The sequence below is a fragment of the Camelus ferus genome, chromosome 8 (assembly GCF_009834535.1).
Source record: "Camelus ferus isolate YT-003-E chromosome 8, BCGSAC_Cfer_1.0, whole genome shotgun sequence".
Lineage (NCBI taxonomy): Eukaryota > Metazoa > Chordata > Mammalia > Artiodactyla > Camelidae > Camelus > Camelus ferus.
The window spans coordinates 38,765,307-38,788,785 of NC_045703.1; the positions used below are offsets into that span (position 1 = coordinate 38,765,307).

A 23,479-nucleotide genomic window follows, 5' to 3' on the forward strand; every position below is an offset into this window, starting at 1 on the left:
TATTTAATATTTTGTAATAGCCTATAATGAAAAAGAATATGAAAAGGAATATATCTATATGTATAACTGAACCATTTTGCTTTATACCAAAAACTAACACATTATAAACTGACTATACTCAATAAAAAGAACCCAGAGAATTGATTAAATGCATTATATTTTCCTGTAATATAATGGTATGCAACCATAAAAAATAACGAGGAAGATCTCTATGAACCTATATAAAAGAAGCTCTCAGCTATATTAAGGGAAAAAAGAAGAAACAGAATAGTTTATATAAGGTGCCACCATCTGTTCAAAGAGAAAGAAGAAAATAATATATGAGTGAATTTGCATCAAAGACCTAGGAAAGGATAGGCAAGAATGGGACAGCACTATTTGTTGGTGGGAGAAGGGGGTGTATGGGTGGAGAACAGAGTAGAAAGGGTATAAGTGTGGAAGGAAAAATCTTACTTTGATCTTCTTTGCCTATTGAATTTTGAATCATGAGAATATATTAGCTTTAAAAAATTTAACATACAGGTTATTAAAACATAAAGTCAATTTTACTAGCTATAAAGTAATTGTCAGTGTATACTTAACTATTTATAATACATAAATTAACATCTAAAACACAGACCTTAAAACTTAATTTGATAGTAGGTGACAGAACCACTGATATGTTAATCTCGACTTTGACATTTCCTCAAACTCTCAAAAAGTGCTTCTCATCCTGTGTGCTTGACTTTAGAGCTGTTCACTTGAGTCTCCTATAGGACTTGATAATGCAAAACTATAGAATTTGTGTAACCAGAAATGTAAGAAACACTCCATATTCCAAATAATTTCTAGAATTTGGCTCTTGACAAGATTATTCCCAGCTCAAGTAGAAAATTTCTGATTCACAATCAGTAGCTTCTCTTGCCATGAGTTGACAACGGCTCTTAAGTGTATTCAGGTCCACCCAGGCAACTGTCAATGAAGGGCATCCAGAAGTCTCGGCAGTGTCTGGGTGTGTGCAGAAGGCAGGCATTTTGCCTGCTCTTAATCATCACCCTACACTCAGGTAGGGGACCAGCTTTCTACGCCTACACAATGCTATACCCTGTACTAGGGTTGCATGTGTACTTTAGAGAGAAGCAAAGGAGTTAGTATCACAGGAATAAGTCTGGTAGTGGGGAATGAGTAGGCAGTAGAGAAAACGGATGGTGGTACATGGTTTTCCCCAAATCCTGAAGATGAGGCTGAAAGAAAAAAAATGTGTTCTTCCACTTAGGCTGCCTTTCTTCTCCGTCAACTCTCTGTTTAAATCCGCTGTCCCATGAACAAGCTGAAGAGTCATAGTTTATCTACCAGAGACGGAATCTGACGACAGGATATTGCTCTAACCCAACACTGGATTTGTTGACACTTGGGATGAAACTCAGGAACTTTTATTTAAATAAAATTGTCACCATATTTCAGTTTAACTGGTCACGTTATAGTTCGGGTGGAAATGCTCTCTGTGTGGTTAAAGTTTGAGGTGGTTATCCAGGAAGTTTGTCTTTTAGACTTTGATGATGATCTTGTTTGGAAGAAATAAGACAGACTCTGAGAGAACTAAGAGTGAAGGTTATGAACACCAACTGAGGTGGGGAGAGAACGAAGGCTGGGGACAGTTCAAAAATAACAAAATCTGCTTTTTACAAACAACGTGGTTTGAGAAGGAAGGAAAAAAAGGTTCTTGCTGACCTTCATGAGTCAGATATCGCCTCAGCTTTCTGTTCTGTTATGAATCTATTAGTAGAATAGATCCTTAACTTTTGCTTAGAAGTATGTAAGTGATACTTCCTTTCTCTTCTATTGAATTAAAAACGTCCTTTCTTTATTTCTATTTTTCAGATTTTATGAAGACTGGTGGGACAAACCACTTCACATTTCTGTCACTTCTTTAGTGAAAATTCTACTCCAGAAGCTGAGAATATTTGATGGCTAAATACATAGCTGGCCTCTCCCCTTGGAAATGATTCACAGAATGTGGTGGTGGAGGACGAGAAATGTGGTGCCACTTGAGGACATGCAAATACAGTAGTTGAAGTCGTGTCTTAGCAGAGAGCCTTGTGCAATTCAGATGACCAATTTCCGGTATTTGTTTCACTTACTTTTCCCAGTATCTCCAAAGAGTATGAGACATTTTATTGACTCTTTTTCCGGGAGTAAAACTGGGATTTCCAACAGGAAACTACAAAAGTTCACAACGATAACTAGGGAGCTGCAGTTGGCTCCTCAAAACTTTGTCAATGAATCCTGTTTGGAAGTAAATCCTGTACTAGAACTAAAACATTGCTATGTTTTGTATGTGGAGAGATACAAAATTATGAGCTGAAAGGAACTTTTGAAATCTAGTTAAAACATTTTTGAGAAACATTTTATATAAAGAAAACAAAGCTCAGAGAAGCTAAGTAATTTTGTCATTTAAAAAGTTCAGCCTAAATCTTTTGTTTTGTGCCTACATACTCAATTGCTTGCATTTTTTTTTTTGTCAGGTACAATGAATGGTATAATTTAGATTTTTAAAAATTTTAGTTATCATAGCATTTTTGAACAACTTTATTGTGTTATAATTTCTGTACAGTAAACTACACATATTTCAGATGTAGAATTTGAGGAATTTTGATAGATGTATATACCTATGACACCACCACCACAATCAAGATATGTAATTTTTCTATTATTCCCCAAGAGGTGCAAATTTCAAACTCCCAATTTATCCCTTCCCCCATCCCTTTTACTCCTTGGTAACCATAAGTCTGTTCTCTGTGTCTGTGAGTCTGTAGCTTTGTCTTTCAAGACAGCAAATTTCTGATGATCCCCATAGATAACCTCTAGGTTCCCATCCCTCTGATTCTCAATGGGTTTACTGTTTTCAACAAAGCATAGATCCAAACCTTGCCTTTATCTTGTGGCTTTTCTGACTTTCAAAATCAAGGATTCTCCCCTCCTAATCCCACTTCCTGGTCATGCTCCTTAAAATGATGTTGCAGATACACTGGGATGTGGATACATGTTTCAAAAGCTGGTTTGGAAAAGGAGCCAAGTAAGTGTGTCATCACATCAGGCAGATGTTTCTTCCTCCTGCCCTGATTACAGTTTCTGAATCATGGGGAGTGAAAGCTAAGTGTCTAAGGCGGTGTTAGTTCACCAGAGAGAAAAGCAGATTGAAAGGTAGCTGATGCGGTGGAGGGTTCAGAACTCAGAAGCTGTGGACTATCTATGAAGAAATGTTTGTGGGGAGTTAAATATCTCAAGTATGAGTTATTAGACCTCAAGAATCTACAGCTGACTGGAGATTCCAGTGACATTCTGGCCTTTAAACTTTCAATAATGAGAAACACTTAGAAAGTCCCCTTTATTCAATCTGTCTTTATCGTGTACCGCTGTCCCAGATGAGCACCATGTCAGCTGGGTCATAACGTTTCTTCAGGTGACCTGAAACCCTCTCCTCATGGTTCCGCCAGCTCATCGGTGAGCTTTGGAATTGGTCCGTATGATTTCTTTTCTGTGACCAATCATTTTGTTTTCAAAAGTGGAAATTCTTTTTATCATGTACACAGCTTAATTCTCAAGTCAGCAAATCAGAAGATTTAAACATATGTAGGAAAAATAAAAACTGTCATGGCAGTTTGAAGACTTGAAATAATACTTTGATTTTTCCTTCTCATGGCATTCATGTGCTCCAGTCTCCTCCCCCACCTCCCTGCTCCTCATTTACACACTCATATATGTGCTCATCTGTTCACACACCAACAGTAGTGAGAGATGGACTTTACTACAGAACTTTGAAAACATGCAAGTGTTTTTGCGCTCCCTAAAACTCACATAGGATAATCAAGTAACACTCCCTCCCTTTTTTTTTTTAAGGTCTCAGTGATGTTCTGAGGGCTATCATACCCAAGCTTCTTTTGAGCACAGTGTAAAGATTGTCACATTTGGTCAACTGACCCTAAAGCCCTAGCTTGAAGCAGAGATTGGAATTTGAGTCAAGGGCAGCTATCTGTGTGATGGTCAGCAGCCTGTGAGGCGGCCTATGGTGGGATTTCTTCTAGAAGCTGTGCTCACACCAGACAGTGAGGAAATAGAGATTGTCTTTCCTGGTCAATCTTTTCTAATCGGATTCATTCTCTGCTGGTGAATCCCAGTGTAAGTCCTCACAGAGAACAGGGTGGGACTGAAACACAAAGAATGTAATCAGGGGCCAGCAATCGATTGGAAAGCAGCTTTAGACAGAGATACAGAAAGTTGAGTTACACGCCCAGCAGCGTTCTCTCCGTGGGATACGGTGCCTTCCGTGCTGTTCTAGGGCACCAGGAGGCCAAGGATTTTGAGAAGATTTCCTGTACTTCCTTTCTGGTTTATTCCTGCAGCAAATGATTATGGCCTATGTCTGTTGAGAGTATCTCTTTTCCCTTAACAACCTGAAAGATCCAAAACACTATTAAACATCTAACTGCTGAAAACGCTGAATGCAGATCTGCTCAGACTTTCCCCTGAGCTGTGGCAGGACAAGGTATTTTTTAACTTCACATGACAAAGCTAATGCTAGTGCTCCTTCTTGACTCATCTTTTGAACATTACCAAAACTGCAACCCCAGATTACAACCTTATTTGACCACAAGATCAAGTACTGTGAATAGGAATTGCAGGGGCAAAGACAGAAAAAGCCACAGATACGGCTCTGGCTTGAAATGTCCTAGATTTGCCTTAAGTATATTAACTACTGGATGAACCACAGAATTACTGGATTTCAACTCCCATCATGGTAAGACTGAAGCAATGGGGAAAAAAACATGGAAGTATATGTCCCCCACTATTTTGATACTAGATTTTGTGTTTCATTTTTTTTCTAAACAGCAAAATAGACCTTCTGAATACTATCAAGCCTCACAATATTCACTCTGTACTTTCCTATCTTGTTAACTAGTAGCGTTTTATTAATTAATTGTATGATATTTTTATTCTCTCTATAAATGATGCGAGGAAGGGAGCTATGTCTTTGTTGTTCCCTGCTATCTCCCCAGTACCTAGCACAAAATGTGGGGGGCCCAGGGCAAAATTAAGATATGGAATCCTTTGTTCGAAAATTCTCAAGAATTTTAAGACAACAACAGCAGAGCATTAAAACAAGTGCAGAACCCTTCTGATGGTGAGCTCCATGCAACACTATAGGTTGTGCACGTCTGAAACTGCTTCTGTAGGACATAAAAGGCTTTCAGTAAGTCTGTGGTGACTGACTGACTTAGTGAATAAGTATTCTGAATGAATATGTCTTTTATTCTGAAGACTAGAAATGGAATACTTATTGGCGAGATTAGTGCTGCAATACCAATTGCCTCTCCAATAAATCAGTCTCAAAGTTTCCTACTTTTAGTCCTGCTTTTTACCCAACAGTTTGGAATACAGAATCCGGTCGGCATTAAGAAAACAGATTACTTTTTTTCTTTTTTGAAAATAGATTAATTTTTGTGTTATCTTTATTTCATTCTTGTTTGTGTACAAGCTCAATAATTTTGGCAACTCTCTCTTTTTCAGCCACTATTTTCCAATTGTTTTGCATAACATCAAGCTTATGCCCTAAAAGATGCCAATTAATATACAAAAAATGTAAGTTAATATTTAAAAAATATTATTATGCATACACTGCCTTAGTAATACTAAAATAAGAGGGTAGAAGAAAGTGCAGTTACTTGCAAAACTGGTGTGCCTTATATCTGGGAAGTCTCAAGCCACTGATAAAGACCAGACTACTTTAGAAAGAATAATAGCCTGAGGCTGAAATTTACTCAGGACATCACAAATCAATGACAAGTAAGTTTCTCCTCTAGGTCCCTGAAAGTATTTTTGTTTAATTGAAGGAACAGACTTGGCTTTTCCAGAAACAATCTGATTCTGGAGCTGTCAGAGGAAACCTCTTTCTAAATACATCTATCTGTAATGATAGGCTAAATCAGTTCATGAGGAACAGGAGTTTTTAAAAATAATTTTTTTTGTTTTCTTAAAGTTAAAAAAAGTAATCTAATAATAAATCATGATGGTTTACCTAAAGTAAGTCTTATTGAATGTTATTATTATTATTATTATTATTATTATTATTATTATTATTACTATTACTACTACTACTATTATTATTTGCCAGAATCAAGTCTCTCTTTTCTTTTTTTTTCTTTTTTTGAAGCAGGGGAGGTATTTAGGTTTGTATTTACTAATTTATTTTAATGGAGGAATTGGGGATTGAGTCCAGGACCTCATGTATCCTACACCTGTGCTTGACCACTGCGCTATACCCTTTCCCCCTAGAATCAAGTTTCTTATTGCATGTTGGCCCCCTGAGACTTTGGCTTAATTTCAAACTGTGTATGCTACCTTTTTTCATCTTTAAACTGATTCCCATTTTTCTTTCTCTGTATTTCTTCAACACATGGAAGTAAAAACTACATGGATTATTCTTGCCTTCAATAATATGACAGAAAGCGAATGGTCTTTGAAAAGGGACAAACTTGTATTTGAATCTTAGTTTTGCTGGTTTCCTACTGTGTTGTCTTGAAAAAGTTATTTAATCTCTCTGAATCTCAGTTTTACCTTCTGTAAAATGGAAATGATTCTTCCTTTGCAATATTTGTAATAAAGATTCATGATGATAAAGGTAAGTTGAATGACTCGGTAAGTATTTAAAATATGGTAGGTATGATGATGATGGTCATTAGTTCTCATTGCTTATAGATAATTTTCCTTTAATAAAGTTTTCTTTTTCTCATAATTAAAGGAATACATGTTCATTATAAAAGACTGGTAATATACATAGATACCTAAAGAAACAGAAAAACAAATTATCCACCATACTAAGATGATAACAATGACAGATTCGTATCCTGTCACTTTTTGGTATGAATCTTTTTCTTTACCTAGTTGAGGTCATATTTAATAAGTCTTTCAGTTTTGCTTAATATATCATAAAGATGCTCCTGCATTATTAAATTTTTTCCTAAATGCCTTCAATTGTTTCTGAGTAGTCCATTGTATAAATGCCCCCTCCTTTTTTTACTGAACTCTCAAAACACTTTTATTTCAATGACAAAAGGGCTAGAAATACCGAAATAATTATTTTTTAAATGTGGTAGTTTGCATGAAAGGCAGCTTTCGATCTTGCATCCACCCATTCCAGCTGTTCTTCAGTGATTTGATCTCAAAGCAGCCACTTGGAACCAATGAACAATAAAGTTGGCCTTGCCCATCATGCACACCTCCAGAGTAGGAAAAAATAACCATCTGAGTAAGAAAAATGAGTGTTTCTGAAATGACACCTGGTCATTACCGTGCTGACAGAAATAGAAAAGGTGAAGGAGACTTACAAAGAGATACTCCCAAGCATTCAGCCTTTTGATCTCTCGAGGGAAAGATTTTTAGAATCAGAAGAAATAAAGAGAGAAGAGAAGGTGGCAGAAGTCACTTAGTGATGCAGCACCAGGGTGGGAGGTGAAGAGCGACTTCTCATATGTTCCAGTCCAGACAGGAGGCATCGGGTCACAGAAACATGGGTGACACCAGACTGGACCAGAAGTATAAAATGACTTACCCTTTAATAGTTTCCAAATTGAGAGTTAAGTATATTGAAAAGTATAACAATCATATATGTTGTTAGATAACACAAGAATGGTAACTTTGTATGCTGGGAATACCTGCCCAAGCTAACAGCCTGTTAAGATTAATTTGTATTGGTAGCAAAATAATGATGTCATAAGAGGAAGTAATTATAAGACGTATAATAGTATTTTTAAATGAATCATAAAAATTAAGACCAAGTTGTTTACAAACAACACTAAAGTTTCTTGTCTTCTCTTTAGTGAAGTGGACTTTTTACAGGTGTGTGACAAAAACAGGGAGGAATCATAGCATCAGTGGTTTAAAGAGAAAATCGACCTTACACTTAAGACTGAAAAGACAAATAATGACAGTTGACTTCATATCTAAAAGTGATTCTTTTTGAATATATCTCAGTAGTGACTTCCAATTTAATTGAGGGGTCTTTTGAAGAGGCATGACTTCCAGGAATGTAACATACCTGGGCAGCTAGCACTAAAGAGCAGATACAATTTTCAGGGAGAGATCTGGAAAGCTCTGAGCCACGTGAATTAATCAGCACCTCCATTGATATAGTGATGCAAGCTTTGATCGGCCCGTTGTTGACCTGCTCTGTAGGTCTCATAGAGAGTGGCTTAATGAATTGCTGTCATCCACTGACTTTGTGTCTTTCTGTGGCCATCCTCATCCCAGCCACAGGCTGCTGGACCCAGAACTGGGTGGCACTTTGTCTCTACCTTCTTTACCCTGTGACTCTGGGAGCTCTAGCGCCTAAGACTCTTCTTCCTGGTTTATCTTTTATTCCTTCTTCCTTTTACTTTCACTTCTATCAAAATAAACCAGATTTATGGTAATCAAGTGGTTTAAAGAGATCAAAAGTATTAACATTGATCCCTCTAAAGACAATGATTAATATTTTTCATCAAAATTCATAAAGCTTAATTACATATAATGAAAAAAGACTGTGTGAAAGCCACAAGCCCAATGCCTAACACAGACTGATGAACCACATGTGGTTATTTGCTTTCCCTGGAATTAAAACCAAACGTGTAGGAAGAAACTGAATGGAAGACAAGGCCGAAGTGGTTACTCTTTTCTACTTCATATCATTTGGCCTTGTATTTACACTGACTATTCTAACGATGACCATTGATTGAAAAAACAAAACACTCTCCAACACAAAGCAATTTATATACAACATGTTGACCAACCTAATCTTTAGGTTTGTTTTGTGCGTGTAATGAGTAACAGTGACATTAATTTTTATTTTGATTATCATTCCCCAAATTATGTTTCATTACTAATGACATCCACAAAACATAAGTTCTTAGTGAGCTATTAGTCATCTTAATCTGACGCAGGATTTTAAATATGAAAACAGTATCTAGATGGAAGGGAATTAATAGACAATTTAATGAAACTCTAATAGGTATTTTAATGACATAACTGGTAGTAAAGCTCTAACCTAGATCCTATGACTACATGAGCAACAGGAGAGCAGTGCAAGGAATAAAGAGAACCAACTCAGACAAATCAAGTTACTGAATATTTTTCTTTTCAAAGCCAAAATATTATGACTGTTTCAACATTTTGTTTGAACGAACATTAAATCTGATCTAGTAGGGCAGTAGTTTTTTTTTTGTTTTTTTATTTTTTTGCACTCAGCCTCAAATCAATTGAGTCAAATTACCATCAAATTGAAGAATTATAGCATGTAGGACATTACTGATCATCTGACCTTACCTTCTATTTTTACAGTGGACAAACTGGAGAAATAGCTTATACCTTAAGAAAGTCTATTGTTTCAATTATTATTTACTTCAACTTTTAAGGGCTATGTTGCACTCCCACATGCCCTACTATACTTTTCTACACTCTTCTCAGTGTTTCCTTTTATTATATACCGGGGGACTTTGAAACGTGATACAAGATGAAGGGCAACAGTATAATTAAATGGACAATGTGGGAGCCGTCTGAGGACTAAGCCAGCGAAGGGAACGGCAGTTATTTATTGCCCAAACAGTTGGTTCTCATAGATGTACTGGGTATCTTACCATGAGGGGGCCAAAAAGAACTACCAGTTAAGTCAGGATATAATCTGTGGTTGACCTTTTATAAAGATAAAGATAGATAAAACAATGTGGTCTTGAATTTCCTGCTAGTTAAACTAGTCATAATTTGTAAACATAAACCAACTAAACTGAACTTTATTGTTTTAGGCAAAAAGGTTTATATATTTTATTTTGGAGTTCTCCCTGCATTTCTCCCCCCCCCCCCCATTTGTGTTCAGAAATGAACCTGTTAGCTCAACAAGCGTCAGCCTTCCAAGGGGAAAATTGGAGATCGTTTTAAATGGGGGAAAAGAAAATTCCATTCTCTGCATGCACAGGAGGTTTGTTGTCTGCTGAGTAGAAGTGAAGTTACTTTCTGCAGTTTGTTGTTGAACTTTTTTCTTCTTTTATGGAATTATGAGGAAATATCTATAGAGGATCATTAGTGGACTGGGCATGAGGCTTCCAAATATAATTCAGTTGAAGGTTCTTAAAGATATAAATTGTCAACCTGGAACAAGAAGATGCCTATGAACTTGCCTTAGTGACATGATCAGTCCTGATTTGCTCATGAATTCCACAGAGAAAACATCTCCCGTTCTGAAAGGCAGGAAAGTGATAAGGGAACTCCACCTTAAGTAAAGCCAATTTCCATTTCAAGTGAATCTGTGAAAAACAGGAGTCACCCTTGTTAGAAGTTTGTAAACTTTGTAACTCGCCAAGGTTCAAATCTTGTTTCATTTTCCCCACAGTGCTTAACAATGATACTTTTAGATGAAAAGGGCTTTTGTGCTTGTCTTCAAAGGCAGCCATCTATACCTGGACCCATGGTGGGGATCAGCAGGATGGTTCCCCTCCACAGCCCTGGCCAGAGAGAGGAACCCTGAAGGGCAGTGCAGGTGCCAATGAGAGCAAAGGCGAGGAAGAGGTGAGACTAGAGATAAGCTAAAAGTCATCCTTGGACTGAGATGTTTCTGTGAGGAATTCCTTGCTTTCCACAGAAACTCTTTTTTTGTTTTCTATGAGTTTGAATCTCTTCCTGCTCTAGATCAATTAATACTAAATTAACTGAGGCCTCTGGGGGCAAGCAGAAATGTTAGGAGAGGATGGAATGTTAGGAGATCTGAGTTTAACCCCATCAGAGAAAAGAAAAAAGGAGGGTGGGTATGGCTCAGTGGTAGAGCATACACTTAGCATGTGCAAGGTCCTGCATTCAATCCCCAGTACCTCTGTTAAAAAAAAAAAGATATGAATTCAAATCCTGTTCGTGTATGTATGTGTGTGTGTGTGTGTATATATATATATATGGGAAAGGATAAGCTATTTTACTTTTTTAAACATCAGCTTCCTTCTCTATAACATAAGGTTTTTTTATTCCCCTCCACGAGATTAAAGAGAAAAGGTCTGCTTGGTACCTGGCACCAGCTAAGTGATCAATAAAATATTTATTTATTCAGAGTTAAAAATTTCTGAAAATTGTTCAATAACAACAGGCATCTGTAAAGAATGAGGAAGAAAAGTGGTAAAGTTGTTTTAAAGATTTGCTTTTAAAAGTCTGGTTAGGAAGCCTATTCCTGACATCACAGCAATGCAAGTCTGTGACTGGCACCCAGTTTTCATACGTTTACAGGTTTTCTTTTGAGTTACCATTGTGGTGAAAAAAAATCAATATGTCAATTAACATAACCAATGTAGGAAAGTACTTTTGTAGACTGATATATCTAAGAATATACTACACCTTATTCCAGAATTGGTCAGGGTGAAGCCTGTTCCACTGTTTTCTCCCAGATGATTTTCTTAGCTTTGCTGTTTGGAGAAAGCAGAGACATGAACAGTTAAATCATCTTGCTTGTTTCTCACATATGGTTTAAATTGTTTTGTCTAGTCAAGATTTTAAAGGCTAAAATAAAGGGATTCCAACACTTCCCTTGGTGAAATCGAATAACATGAAAGCTTACGCAACATGGAAGAATTTTTATTGTCTTCTAAGATATAGAGAAAATCATTCAATTGTACTTATCTTTGCATAGTTACTCTGACAAAGAAAGATTCTTCATGTCTAGGAAACACCTAATGAAATGACTACTTCAGCTACACACTGAGCAGAGAACACTAGCAACATCTCCAGGGAAGGTGACTGCAGACAGCAGGTATGGTTTCAGGCATCCTCCCCTCCGTGTCCTTAAATATAGTGCATTGGAAATGGTTAGATTCATACTTCATTTGAGTCTCTGAATGTCTCATTGCATCTTGAGTCATGAATACACATTCAGTATTGGCTGTTTTCTGAATATTGGTCCCTGTAGGCGGAGGTTAAAAATAACAAACAATTGAAACCCCTGAAGGGTTCAAACAAGAACAAAGTGTAGATAAAAATTGACCCATTCAAATGTTCAGTTTTCCAAAATAGTTTTGTACATTTAGATGCTTCTGAGGTTCCAAGTACTTTGCCATAATAATAAGTCCTTAGCATGTTGTTATGAATAAAATCATTATGAAATATGAGCTAAGTAAAAAGCACCATGACTGTGGTTTATACTCTTAAACATGGTATTTCTCATCTGTAGGACTTATTATTCCATAAGTCATCACAGGGGAATGATTGAGAGCATGTGTTCTAGAGGCTTGAGTTCAAATTATTGCTCAGTTCCTTCCTAGCTGTGTGACCTTGGGCAAGTTGCTTAACCTTTCTGTGCCTCAATTTTCCTAATCAAAAAAACCAGAATAACAAAAGCACCTACAAATAGGATTAGTATGAGAATTCAGTGCATACAGTGCTTGGAACTGGGCCTGGCTCTTAATAAATGTTAGTGATACTTTTATTTATGTGATGTTTATCTCCTGTGCTAGAATCTAAGTGGCAGAAAGCAGTCTTTATCGCCATTTTTTTCTCGGCGTTTTCCATAATGGCACAATAAGTAGGGCTGCAAAAAATGGGTTCAATTGATAAAATTTGTTCCAATAACAAGGAGGAATAAGGTTTTAGTTATTATGTATCAATATTGTTTTGCTAATTGTAACAAATGTACCACACTAATGCATGAAGATAATAATAGGGAAAGCTCTGTGCCCAGGGTTGGTATATGTAACACTTCGTACTAGCTGCTCTATTTTTCTATAAATCTAAAATGGTACTAAAGAATAAAGTCAATTAACTATGCAGGAAATAAGTAAAATGAAATAAGGACTTACTAATGAGATTCAGTCTGATTAACTGCATGGGCAAATGGTAAAATGGCTGAATTAAGACAGACTGATCAAAGGAAATAGGAAAATGTGAAACCGAAGAGTGTCTTGTCTGAACACCAAGACTATTCAAATGTGTGATTGCTTAATTCCACCAACCCAAAATAACTAAAAGCTCACTTGGGAACAGTTAAAGTCCTAATTTGCTAAAGAGATGGGCCATGGAAATATTATAGACAGCAATATATGGTACAGTTTGCATTTTACATTAAGTTGCTTTGCTTGTACATAAATCGTGTCCTAAAACAACAATCAGCCTCTTTTAGAAACACTGAGGATATATCTAGTAATGAAAAAAAACCCAAAAAAACAAAAAAACAACTCCAGACTGGGTTAAAACTAGTAAATGCCAGACTGATTCAAAACTGGCACCTTTAGTAGCAAGTGCCTAGTAAATATTTGATGAAGGAATAAAATGGAATAGGGGGAGATGTGAGGCTGTCATAGGAATGCTTCTCCTTCAGTGAAATGGTGTCGCATGTAGAATTACTTTATATGAATCCCAACAATTACACCCCAAAGTTTTCTTCTAGAGATTTTGCTCTAATATAATTATGAATACACAGCTCAATCACATATGAGATGAATTCTTTATAAATACACAAAAAATAATCATAGAAAGATTATTGGAAAGACGGTTAAGTATAAGTATAATCCAAGGTGCGATGTTAATTTTGAGATTAACTCATGTAGAACTTTCATTCCATTCAACATTCCCTAATTTTTAAGTAGAGAAAAACATGCTTTTTCCTCCACCAGCATTTCTGCAGACTTGAGGTCCTGAATATTGGTCGTGTGTAAGGCTTTAAGGGAAAAATAATATTTAAAGTAACTTACTAACCTTTCCTTATTCCTATGCAGATGGAAAACTGTTCAGAAAGATACTCTGGTGACTGTTCACATCATGCTATTTGGGAAAATATAGCAAACCTATAGATGTCCCTGAAAAGCCTGTGTCCTCAAAAGATCTTGCTTCCAATGTGAAGGCAAAGACAATAAAAGACATCAAGCAACTAACCTGAGCACCTTCTAAGTGCCCAGCACCATTCTAGACGTGGAGACACATCAGGGACCAAATGGATGATGACCCCTGTCCCGGGGAGCTTACCTCTCTTTAGTGGGATAAACTAGGTTGCACGACCCAGTTTTGTCCTCCAGGCACAGTGCCATGCGAAGAGGAAATGTTGGGTTGCTAGAAAGTGTGTTGTGTTTGCAAAACTAAGCTGTATTTAAAAGAAAGATAAAATTGAGTAATCACTCATGTCAAAAGAATAAGTATTGGAGCCGGGATAGAATGGCAGAACTTGCGATGGGGGAGTGTACTTGTTGTGTCCTGAACTTGAGTACTGACTTGTCTGTTGTCCGCTTGTTAGCTGTGTAGCCATCCTGAGCCCTGGCTCCCTTAACTGCACAACAGGCCCCCGCGATGACAAAATGAGGCCGTGTGTGTGTAACATGCTCTCCTGCTATCCAGAGTGAGCACTCGGGAAAGGGTACTACGTTGTCAAACTTCCAAATCCAAGATTTTAATTTTTATTGCACATCTTTATCTTTTGTAGTTTACTGAAGAGGTTAAAATGTATTTCTGATACTTAAATTTATCCTGCCTAAAATTTTATTTGGCATACTTGGGCCCATGCCATAGGTTAAAATATATATTACAAACATATAGCCTGAATTTTTGTCACTTTGTCCATTTCCACAACACTTTACCATCTGAAAATACTGTTTCTTTTGTTGTATGTAAGAATGGCTTTATTAAGGTAAGAAATCAGATACAACTGTTTGTGTCATTGACTCCACTTCTGGTGTAAGTGTATGTAGCTGTGCCAGAACAGTGGCCTGGGCAGGGTCCTCTTCTTCATTCTGATATCAGCTTGACTCTTTGTGTTGAGTTGTTGTTAAACTTAAGGAGTTTCACTGAGATTTAGCTTTCAAGTTGTACCAAGCCTCGAACACACTGTCAGGTCTTTCAAAACTGGTCGGCAGAACTTGGTTTTGAGAAAATAGAGAGGAACGCTTTAGTGGATGGGAAATGATAAACCACAAGGGGAAAAAATGGTGCAATAATACCAAGACAATCTAGGGTGTGTATTTCCTGGAGCAAGTAAGGAATTTTATCTTTACATTGAATTGGCCTTTGGAAAATATTCCTAGATTCTTTCTAGAAAAGGTGTAGAGAATTGGGAATCAATTTCTTTTGTGATATCCTGAGTAAATAAAAGCCATGTGTCATCTCATTCCCCTTCAAAACTCTTTGGGTGGGAGAAAGCAGGGAAATGTAATTTCTCCCATGTTTATAAATACAAATGAAGAAACTTATTTTGATTAAGTTCAAAACTGAGTTGGACACAAACTCAAGGTAAGAATCCAGGCTTCTCTCAATCAGCTTCCACAACTTCTTTTTCTAATTTTCTACTTACAGCAGCCAGATCCAGTCACCAAATTTAGGAAGATAGTCAGCACTGTTAAGTAGTGACCAATACCATTGATCTTGAGGAATGATGAGAAGACTTTTAAAATACTTTCTTTACTCAAAGTCCTTTTCCTTTGGTTTGTTCTTCAAAAGTTATAAATCTCCTTTTGGGTAACAGCTATCAGCATAGCCCCTAACTGGGCCGAGGCCATTGTACTTTTGTTTGCGAGTATAACAATGGCGTGGTGGACTTTGGAGCTTAAAAGATAGACTCTGTCAATTCCTTGAAAAACGTCTATAAATTTGTAAGGCCAAAATAATCTACTAGGTTATAAACACACAATGGTCACTTGTGAAAGGCACTTCTGAGCTTGGCTGTCAAGACTGGTTTTGATTCCCATCCAGTACAAGAATTACTGATTGTAACACCTCAGGCCATCACTTGGCCTCTCTGAGTCTCAGGTTCCTCATTCGTAAAATACAGATAATAATCATGTTAACATTGTTTAAATCACAGGATATTTTTATGAGGGTACATATATGATAGTATACCTAGTAATATACATTAATGTACCTAACAATATGCGTTATTGTATATAGCATAAAAATTTTGAGTGATTAAGTATGTTGAACATATTAGTCTTATAGTTTGTGAAATACATATAACTGGGTTTTAATATACTATACATTTAATGAAATCTAAGATGCTGTAAGTTGTAAGTCACCATTATTTTACGTACTACTATGAAAGAAAAAGACATTGTCAGTTAAACTAGGACACAAAGCTAAGATGTATCCTGATTTCAGAGATATTAACATCTGAAAGAAAAAGAGTGTCTTATTTTAATAGATGGAATGTGATAAATGACATTGTCACCCTCATTTAACATATATATGTCACTTTCAAACTTAACTACTAACCATGCTTTCCAATTCTGCAAATTGCCTATTCAATTTAAAAAGTATGAATTTAAGAGTCGTATGCTGGAGGTCAGGAACCTAGGTTCTGGCATGACAGACTGAGTTAGAATCTGCTTTCTGCCATTTAACCAGTTGCATGATCCTTGCTAAGTAGCTATGACTATTATCATCATCGTAATTATTATTGTTATGAATATTGTTTATGAAATAAGGCAATTGGCAATCCCCATAGTGACTCATAGTGTTGGATAGAAAAAATAAATCCTATTCAAGAAATATTTTTTATTGTTCACAAAAGAACTGAGTGAAAAGTTATTTGATTCAAGGCAAGCAACCACATCTCCATTTCTGGAGAAACAGTTCAGATCTCTCACGCTGCCAACAGTGGGTCAGAATCTGATGGATGGAATGTTCATACACGCATATGACTACAGCGTGCTAATCAATCATTTCCTCCAAACGATACTCCTGTCATCATCTGCATCAGTTAGCTGGGTGACAGTCCTCAGAAAACATTTGGAACAAATGTGCACCCTTTTAAAAATATGTTATATTTTATCCAAACCCAAAACTGTCATGCTCATTTCAACTTTATTCACAATATGTAAGAATAGATTCTATTTTTGCTGGAAGAAAAAAATACTCAATTGAAGTCAACATTGTCTATTGTGAGCCATAATATGATATCTAAATGACATATAAATGATTTATTAGTAAGTGCAGGATGCAAAAAATATATATTTCATCCTCTTTTTCTTTTCAAATTTACTGAAAAGAGCAGCATGTTTGTAAACTTGCATACTGCATGCGGTTGGCAAATTACTAAAACTCTTTGGGATTCAAATTGGTCACCCATAGAATGCAGATAATGATAGAACTCAACAAAAAGTTGTGAGAATAAACGGATAATATAAAAGTCTCTGGTACATAATAAATACTCAAACATACCAATTGCTATCTCCTCCTTTCCTCTCAGAGTGAGGTAGGCTTTATTACGTTTTCATTCTGGATTCTCCAAAGGGCCAAGTCCTTCATTATGACATTCCTGGGGACTCACACATGGCAACCTGAATGAAAATTTGGAATGTGAATTAAAGACTCTTTTCTATGTATTCAAAATATGTTTTCAACACGAAAATTGAGGATCATTGGGAACAAGATCATTGATCCTCTCTCTGTGCCAAGACCAGACTCCTCTTATGCCAAGAAGCAGAGCTGGGTTTACACAAACGTGTGTACAGATGTAAAGGTGTTCACTTAGGCAAACTTTGTTATTCAACTTGGATGGCATGGCTGACCCTTAACTGACCTACTGAATGAGGTACAAATCAGCCGGGTAATGGACGGAACTTTTGCAATGTCAAAACAATGCTTGTTCAATATTCTCTGGGCTGCCCTGGAGACTGTAAAAGCTGTTCATTCTTAGATCTTTGATCTTCAGCCACCAGTTCATCCCTGGTCCTGTGTGACTTTCTGTAAAATTAAGTCTCTCAGTGTGACTGTTCAGAGTAACCACAAAAGAATGTCTATGCAGAAAGAATAGTTTCTCTGGACAGTTTTTCACCGAGGTCAGCAGTAAGCCTCTGGCATCCTGATACTTACAGACTTCTTAGTGTAACTTTTCTTTTTCTTTTTTTTTTTGCATCCATTACCCAGAGAGAAGCATTGTCGGTGCAATGGGAATTAGCCCATGTCAAGCTGACAGAGTGACACTGCCAGCTGAGGGAGACTGCTGGCGTATAAGTCTTCTTGCAAGGAGGCCCACAGTTCATTTAGCTTTTTCTGATAAGGAAATAAATAACGTTTGTGATTCAGGATCACATTGTAACTTTAATAGAATTTATGGCTAACAAAATTTAAAAAAACACACGATTCTAAGAGTGTCAGTAGTTTTTTTTTCCTCAGCATTCAGTTCAACTTTGTTCTTAATTGCACAGACCTCACCGCCTGAGTATGTCAAATTCACTTTTTCCTTTCCTTTTTGGATGGCAATGCACGGAATGCCCTTGTATAAACAAAGCCAGGGCATGAGCAGAGTTCCACTTCGTTTCCTCAACTCTTTGTTTTGCTCTTCCCTCATTCTCCTGTGCCTGCATTCCTTGACTACTGATGGATTCAGTCAGCATCATCCAAGAAGGTGTGTAGAGGAATTTGTGAAGTAAAGGTCAGGGAACAAATTCAAGCTAAAATAACAATGATAAAAAAAGGTAGGTGTATTAGTCAGGAGTTTCCAGAAAAAAAAAAAAAAAAACCCAGAAAAAAACATTATCAAGAGGCTGTGTACATGCAGAGAGAGACTGATTTTAAGAAATTGGGTTATGCCACTGTCTGGGTTGGCAAGTCTGAAATTTTCAGGGTAAGCTGGCAGGCTAGGAACCCAGGGGAGAACTGAGGTGGCTGTCATGAATCCAAGGGCAGTCTGAAGACATCACTTCCTTTCCTAGGGAACCCCAGTCTTTTTCTCTTAAGGCCTTCAACTGATTGGATGAGGACCACCAAATTAAAAAGATAGTCTGCTTTACTTCAAGTCTACAGATCTAAATGTTAATCACATCAAAAAAGTACCTTCACAACATCTAGGCTAGTCTACCATAGCCTAGCCAAGGTGACATATAAAATTAACCATCACATTGGGATATTCACTTACAATAATTGAACGGATATTTAGGCTCTACATTTTAGTAAATACATTTTACAAAAAATAAAGAAAATATATTTGCAAATGTTTTAAAGTCAGTAAAAAATGAATATGACATCAGCCAATGCTCTGAGAATATTGCAGGACTCAGGCCAAAAAATTAATGTAAATCAAACTCTTCTACCCCACTTTGGAATTCTATTTTTGGATAATCTCTTAGAGTTGTTTTTGAGGCCACTTGTGATAGTTTTTTTCTAGTGCATTTTATAATTAAAATTCCTTGTTCTGACTCTTAAGGAACTAATAAAAATATGTGAAGATAAAACATCCAACTTTCACTCCACATATTCCATACATTCCTCACACTTTTTATAAACTTTTTTTGAACTAAATGTAGCACAAGTGTGTTTCAATATAAATGATATATGATTGTGTCTAAAACAGAATCTAAATGACCTTTGGGAATAAAAGCACTTTTATACTTTACTTCATAGACATACTATTACCTCAATCCTTAGTAAAAGATGAGACATCCTAAGAGTTAGCTGAATTTTAATGGCTCTTCTAAATAATACATAAAAAGCTTGGTTTGCTATTTTGATTCTCAGATTCTCAAAATTGTTTAATTAAGTTTTCTTATGTGATTTCTAATAGTTGGAGGGAATTAATTATTAAGCAAGCTATCAGCTCTCCCTAACGATTGAAATAAGAATCTACCTAGAGACAGATGCCTAGAACAAACTTCTTAAAGTCTACCTTATTTATTTCAATAATAAAAAGTTCCAGTGAAAATATCAAAAGTAAATTCAGCTGAAGTTGCTAGTCAGCGCTGAGGAGGTGGGATGAACTTGACCGTGTAAGCAGAGGAGTAGGCGGAGCAAGAAAATGAAGGCAGTGCTACTGAACACAGAATGTGTCATATTTCTGACCCCATTAATTTAAATTGCTAAGCAAAATAAATGCATCTCTTCTCATCTTCAAAGCACTTCATAAAAGAAAACAAAATTAAGTATCATAATGCTAGGGTGATTCTGATTTTGCTGACCGAGAAACTGATGAGAAACTCTAATGGCCTTTCTAAGGCTGCAGCTGAGCTCTGACAAAGCTGGGATTAAAGAAAGCACTCCCTGCCCTGCCTTCACCAGGGCACTTCTCTCCCTGGATCCTGCAAAGCGGCACAAATGAATCATCAAGGGTGCTAGCAATCTGGCTGCCACATGGAAACAGGCGAGCCCAGCAGTCTCTCCGAGTCTGCAGTTGTTGGTTTGGTGGATGATGCATGGCACAGCTGAAATTCAGCCGCGCTGTCCCAGGTTAACCCAGAATAAGATGAATAAAACTCTGATGGAAACAAAGAGATGCTCAAAACATTGGCAGTACCACCTTAGAAAAGTTCAAAACAAAGCAATAAAAGGAAAGTTGATCTGCCTGGAGCACTGCTCAGGAATTATAGGCTTTCTGGGCTGAAATCTCCACCCTGAATAAAGCTGTCAATCCTGAAAAAATTACATCTCGTTTTAGGAAGACTGCTTTCGGAGACTTTCTGACTCGAGCAATTTGAGCAGCTGGCTTTCCCTTGGGATGTTTGCTGTTAATTTGCAACTTGGAAATCAAATGGCCTTGGGAGTTTCATACATGTTCTAGTTTAAGAAAATCTTTGTCTTATAAATTCATGAGTTTTTCTTAAACAGACTAGACTGTAGCTATTTGGATACAGAGGTATTTTCGTGGCTGTGAAAATTTCTGCTACCACAGACGCACAAAGGTGCACAGGGCCACGTGGTCTGAGCCAAATACACCCCTTGGCCTCACTTCCTCTGCAACCCCCTCCAATCCACACACGGATGGGAAATGAATTACGTTTCAGTCAGAAGCCAGGTGAAGTTTTCCCCCGGAGTCTGAAAAAGCTGAACATTTTGCTTGGCTTCCTTCTGAATAAGATATTTTCAAAGCAACACAGACCAGATCACACAGAACTGTCATTTACCAGGATTGCAGAGAGGAAAATTATCCATTAGGCAAATCACAGACACTGTTAAACATTTCCCTTGCTACAGTATCTAACAATGATTTTTTTTTTCCTTTTAAACTGCTGGTTTCCAGAAGAAAGATGGCAGAGGTTACTGTAGAAGACAAGGAGGGTGTTCCCTTGTGATCGGTAATATTTTCCTAAATTAACAACCACAGGATGTCAGAGGCAAGCAGGCCTGAGCCAGTGTGGTCCTGCTACGGGCTTATAAACTACATGGAATCAACTTGTCCCATCATGATCTTCCCTCCCAAGCTGCACACCCAGCGTCAGCGTGCCTTCTCTCAGGGGGTTTCTTATGCACACCTCTTCGTTATTAGAGAATTGGATAAAGAAAGGCAGGAAAATATTTATGAAACAGTTGAGAAATAGTCCTGCTTATAAGAGTTGTTTCTCCCTGTTTTTCTCAGCCAACATGTGGCTTTGAGGCCTGGGTTCCTGTCTTTCCATTTAGAGACGCTGACAGAAGTCATAGTAGGGTCTTCTGCGGAGGAGGGCCCTGGTGGGAAACCCGATTTACATGGGTGTTGGGGGCAGGCAGGGAAGGTGCTCTAGGCCATGAACAAGCTGCTATTGCCTGAGCTGCAGGCCAGGCTCCTCAGTGACTGCAGATCACACCGTGTTAACCCTATGTTGTGAAGAGAGAAGCTGGAAGAAAGAAAGGGAGGGAAGCAAACCCACGAGAACGTGACATGTGCTTCCAAGGATACCTCGTGGCATGTTGGCAGTGTTGATGGAAGGAGGCCAGGAAGCACTCACCGACCAATATCTCCCATACTGACCCCAAATCAGAGATTTCATTTAGTGTTTCTCAAAGGCATTGTGGCTTGTACTAGCCACAAACGAAAATACACTCACCTGTGGGGAGGGGAGGGGAGCGCCCCTTGGGAGGAGTCTTCATGACTATGGAAAATGAGACTGCAAGAGGGAGACAAAAAGGAGGCTCCTGGATTGATGCAGAGGGGGAGAAAGAAGTGTGAGAACTCCATAAGATACCATTTTCTGATTTTTGCCCAGGAAAGCTATGTCCAGATGTGTAGCAGAGCAGCAAGCTGTCAATAGGCTACAAGGGGTTGAGCATTCCACCTTCCAGACCAGGTTTCACTCACTCAAATGAAAGACAGAACAAGTCATACGGGAAACATTGCACTGAAACTGGAAGGAAGCAAAACAAAACAAAATGCTGCACTGAGAGAGGGTATAATGTTTCACATTTTCATTAACTTGGAACTATGGAGGCTAATAATGTTACTTTATGGTCTAGAAATAAAAGAGCTCTGAAAAACACTTCAACAGAGATTTCTGTTAAAACAGTCAACGTGATAGATCTAAATATCAACTGTGAGAGAGCTGATGGAGTCAGATTGCTCTTTTTTTGGTTGTTTTTCTTTTTTCTTTTTGAAAATAATTTCAGTTTTTTTGAAGAGTGATTGATTTACAGTGTTAATTTCAGGTGAACAAGCAAAGCGATTCAGCTATGCATATATATACATATATATATATATATACATATATATGTATATATATATTTTTTTTCAGATTCTTTCCCATTACAGCTTATTACAAGGACAGATTGCTTTGAATAGCACCTGCTGGTAGGAGGAAGCAGGCTGATTCACTCCAAAACCAAGGACACATCCTTTACTTAATCCTATAGTAGACACTTGACCCCTTCTGTTTCTATGTGAATTATAATGTGAAAATAATGCAAATAGGAACTTTAATCCTGTATGTAAAGGCCAGGTCCAGGACTTCCTCATCCTTCGTGCTGCCGCCAACGTTCTCACCTGGGCTGAGTAACTGCCACCTCTGCACTTCCCGGCCCTCGGCTGTGCCTCAGTTGTAGCACTTGCTGAACCTGTCTTCCAGTCAGATGCTTGTATATTGCCTTCCTCCATCAGACCACGAGCTCTCTGAGGGCAGAGAACTTACTTTATTCCTCTCTCTCTTTTCTCATTGTCCTCAACCTTGTGCTTTGCACCCAATAAGTGCTCTATAAGTAGTTGTCAAATTGAATTTGCATGTTGAACTTCATTACCTAAATTTGATAGCATTTTAAGTCATCTAAAATATTTCTTAAATTATAATCTCTTGGGTTTATACAGTATGTCTTCCCTAATTCCTAACTTGGATTATCTCATCTAATTTCATTGCATCTCCATAAGAAAAAATAGACTTTGTTCTTCTCAAGCTTGGCTATAGAAACTAAGATAGAAAGGGAAAAACAAATGTTTTAGAGTGGGTTAGTGATAGAAGGGTCAAATATATTTCAGAAACAGCACCCTGAATTCCTTCTCAATGCTGTGTACAAAAGCCCAAGAACTGAGATTTACCAAATGCCTTTAAATGTCCCAGATCTCACGTTCTCTAAATTGTGAAGTAGTAACTATGCTACTTGAGTAATATCTCACTGATAATAGATGTTCAACACATGTAATAGTAGAAAAAAAGGTATACAAGTGCCACTTGCCTCTGACTCCTCAAAGGGGCTGTAGGTTACAACCACTAGATCTTAATGGCTAAAGTTCAAGGAGTTACTAGCAAATTTGCTCTCAATTAAATAGGAAGAAAAGGTGGCCAAAAGG

General features: G+C 37.4%; 1 long non-coding RNA gene across 6 annotated transcripts in view; it reads left to right on the forward strand.

Moving 5' to 3' along the window:
• The window catches only part of LOC116665363, a 34,770-nt gene extending 20,155 nt beyond the window's left edge, over window positions 1-14,615 (forward strand). For 2 of the 6 annotated variants that reach the window (XR_004321947.1, XR_004321944.1), the window contains exon 4: window positions 1,861-2,299. This is a non-coding gene — a long non-coding RNA (uncharacterized LOC116665363). Of the gene's footprint in view, window positions 1-1,860; window positions 6,815-11,707; window positions 11,882-13,751 lie in introns of those variants that run through there. The other 4 variants (XR_004321946.1, XR_004321949.1, XR_004321945.1 and 1 more) reach the window with 4 other exon arrangements.
• The last annotated feature ends 8,864 nt before the right edge of the window (window positions 14,616-23,479 follow it).